The sequence below is a fragment of the Lactuca saligna genome, chromosome 8 (assembly GCF_052625555.1).
Source record: "Lactuca saligna cultivar CGN05327 chromosome 8, ASM5262555v1, whole genome shotgun sequence".
Classification (NCBI taxonomy): domain Eukaryota; kingdom Viridiplantae; phylum Streptophyta; class Magnoliopsida; order Asterales; family Asteraceae; genus Lactuca; species Lactuca saligna.
The window spans coordinates 281506246-281509948 of NC_136424.1; positions in this window are offsets into that span (position 1 = coordinate 281506246).

Consider the following 3703-nt stretch of genomic DNA (forward strand, 5'->3'; position numbering starts at 1 on the left):
CAAGGGTTTACGTCTTTTGTCGGCATAGCTCTTTTGCCTATCACTCGAGGATTTCAGTCGTTCTCGTATTTGCACGATCTTTTCAGTAGTTTCCCTGATGATCTCTGGACCAGTGAGGGTGCTATCAGGGACTTGACCTTTTGCTAGTTATGTGTCGCCCACTTCCGTCCAGCACAGAGGTGATCTGCACTTACGGCCATAAAGGGCTTCAAATGGAGCAGTATTGATACTAGTATGATAACTATTGTTATAAGAGAACTCAACCAAAGGTAAGTGAACATGCCATGCTTTACCAAAGTCGATTACACATGCTCGCAACATGTCTTCCAAGGTTTGGATCGTTCTTTCGCTCTGTCCGTTAGTTTGGGGGTGATAGGCAGTACTCATGTCCAATCTTGTTCCCATGGATTTTTGTAATGATTGCCAGAATCTAGACATGAATCTGCTGTCTCTATCCGAGATGATAGACATTGGCACTCCATGAAGTCGTACGATCTCTCGGATGTAGATTCTTGATAGCTTTTCCATTTTATCAGTTTCCTTGATCGGTAGGAAATGAGCGGACTTGGTTAATCTATCGACGAGTACCCAAATAGTATCTTGGCCACCCTGAGTTTTGGGCAGTTTCGTTATAAAGTCCATGGAAATCTGCTCCCATTTCCACTCAGGAATTTCAGGTTGTTGGAGTAGTCCTGAGGGTTTCTGGTGTTCTATTTTGATCTTGGCACAAGTCAAACACCTGCTCACATATGTAGCGATCTCTGCTTTCATGTTTGGCCACCAGTAGATTTGTTTGAGATCTTGATACATCTTGTCTGACCCGGGGTGTACGGAGTATGGAGTCTTGCGTGCCTCGCTCATAACTACCTCTCTAAGTCCACTAAACTTGGGCTTCCATATTCGGTTCATGAGGTAGCATGCTCCGTCACTCTTGATTTCTAAATTCTTGTCCATTCCCCTAAGGGTCTCACCTGTCACGTTTTCGGGTTTCAGGGCCTCTATTTGAGCTTCCTTGACTTGTGTCGACAGGTGCGAATGGATTGACATGGCTAATGACTTCACTCTTCGGCCAGAGTACTCCTTACGACTAAGGGCATCTGCCACGACGTTAGCCTTTCCTGGATGATAGCGAATCTCACATTCGTAGTCGTTGAGCAATTCGACCCAACGTCGCTGTCTCATGTTCAACTCCTTCTGGTCGAAGATGTGTTGTAGGCTCTTGTGGTCTGTAAAGATAGTGCATTTGGTACCATATAGGTAGTGTCTCCAGATTTTAAGAGCGAAGACCACCGCCCCAAGTTCTAAATCATGAGTGGTGTAATTGACCTCATGCGTTTTCAGTTGTCGTGAGGCATATGCAATAACCTTTCCCCTCTGCATTAGTACACAGCCCAACCCTTGCTTCGAAGCGTCGCAATACACCACAAAATCTTCGGTCCCTTCTGGGAGAGAAAGGATGGGCGTGCTGCAAAGCGCCTGTTTCAAAGTATGAAATGCAGCATCTTGCTTTTCTCCCCAATTGTAGGTCACACCTTTCTAGGTTAAGGCGGTAAGAGGCTTTGCGATGCTGGAGAAATTCTGGATGAACCTTCGGTAATAACCAGCAGGACCTAGAAATTGGCGAATTTCTGTTGGTGTAGTTGGCGCAGACCAGTTTTTGATAGCCTTGATTTTTGATGGATCCACGTGGATTCCTTCCTTGCTGACCACGTGACCGAGGAAGTCCACCTTTCTAATCCAAAATTCACATTTTGAGAATTTTGCATACAGTCTCTCAGTCCGTAACGTCTCTAAAACTTGCCTCAGATGTTGACCATGCTCTTATTTATTCTTTGAATAAATGAGTATGTCGTCTATGAATACTATCACAAATTTATCCAAGAATGGACGACATACCCGATTCATTAGATCCATGAACACGGCCGGGGCATTGGTTAGTCTGAACGGCATCACTACGAACTCGTAATGTCCGTATCGTGTTCGGAAGGCTGTCTTGGGAATATCACTCTCCAGGACTCGCAGCTGGTGATATCCCGACCTCAGATCGATCTTGGAGAAGTAGTTGGCTCCTTGGAGTTGGTCGAATAAGTCATCGATTCGGGGTAGGGGGTATCGGTTCTTGATGGTAAGTTTGTTGAGTTCTCGGTAGTCGATGCACATTCTGAATGATCCATCCTTCTTTTTCACGAACAGTACGGGTGCTCCCCATGGCGAGAAGCTCGGCCTGATGAATCCTTTTCCAAGTAGTTCATTCAGTTGGCTGGATAGCTCCTGCATCTCTGCCGGGGCTAATCGATAGGGTGCTTTGGCTACTGGGGTAGCTCTGGGAACTAGATCGATTCGGAACTCAACTTGTCTCGCGGGTGGTATTCCCGGAAGGTCCTCGGGAAAAACGTCGGGAAAATCGCGTACGTCGGGCACACTCTTGATGTCTTGGACTTCGCGTTTCACATCTACAACATGTGCCAAGAATGCGTGACACTCCTTGCGTAGGTATTTCCGAGCTTGGATACTTGAGATGATACGAAGAGTGGTACTTGGTTTGTCGCCCAAGACAATGAAAGTTTCGCCGGTTGGCAGATTAAGGCGAACGGCCTTATCGTAACATAGAATGTCCGCATGATGAGAACTCAGCCAATCCATGCCAATGATGACATCGAAACTCTTAATCGAGACTGGCATGAGGTTGATTGAAAAGGGATTATCGTTTAAAGTTAGGGTGCAGTTTAAGTATATCTCCTTAGTGCCTTCGGTTTTCCCATCAACAAGAGGTTAATTGAATTAATAACTTAATTGACCATTACAAATCTTATTTAATCCAAATAATTAATCTGGGGAATTAATTAGTTTAAACACTTGATCAACGCTTAAATTAGTTAATTGTCTAAGGGTTAGGAGTAATGAACATGAACCTAACTACTATCATTGGTAACCAATAGCAATTAATCTACCTTAACTTAAATAACCATAGGAGTGAATTGGTTGAACCTAAATAGAAACATCTTTATCAAATTTGGTGAATAGTTGTTGCTTTAGTTAATTAGTTAATTTAGTTTGTTTAAGTTTCTAGTCTTGCAAAACTAGAGAAAAACCCTTTACTTCTATTATTTGTTTTAGTTAAAATTAGCTATTAGTTTAATTGCCCGTTCCCTGAGTTCGATACCTTACTTATCAATCTATACCACTTAAAGACAGGTTCACTGCCTTTGTGTGCTTAAATTATTAATAAAAAGTAGGGATAAAACTAGTTGGTTTTACACACATCAAGTTTTTGGCGCCGTTGCCGGGGAACGGTTCAAATAGTTAATTTTATTTGCTAATTGTTATCATTTTGATTTTATTGATTTTTTTTATATATAGTTTAATTTTATTTGTTGATTAATTTTTTTGTTATTTAGTTTAATTTTTTATTTTTATTTTTATTTATTATGTATTTTCCAAATCTCGATGCTTTTGATGCTTTTCTTGAGGAAGTAGTACAGGAAATTGAGCAAGAAGATGAGGAGTGTGGATGGGATGAAGATTTGAAGAAATTTGATAGATGGTTAGATAACATCTTGCCCAACACACAAGAACAATCTGAGTCACAAGAGCTAGAGTTAAAAGATGAAGAATTTAATCCAGAAAGAGTTTTGGAGGAACTAGAAAGATTGCTAGCAGAGGGGTCAGATGAAGAACAAGAAAAACCTGAGTTGCAGGAACC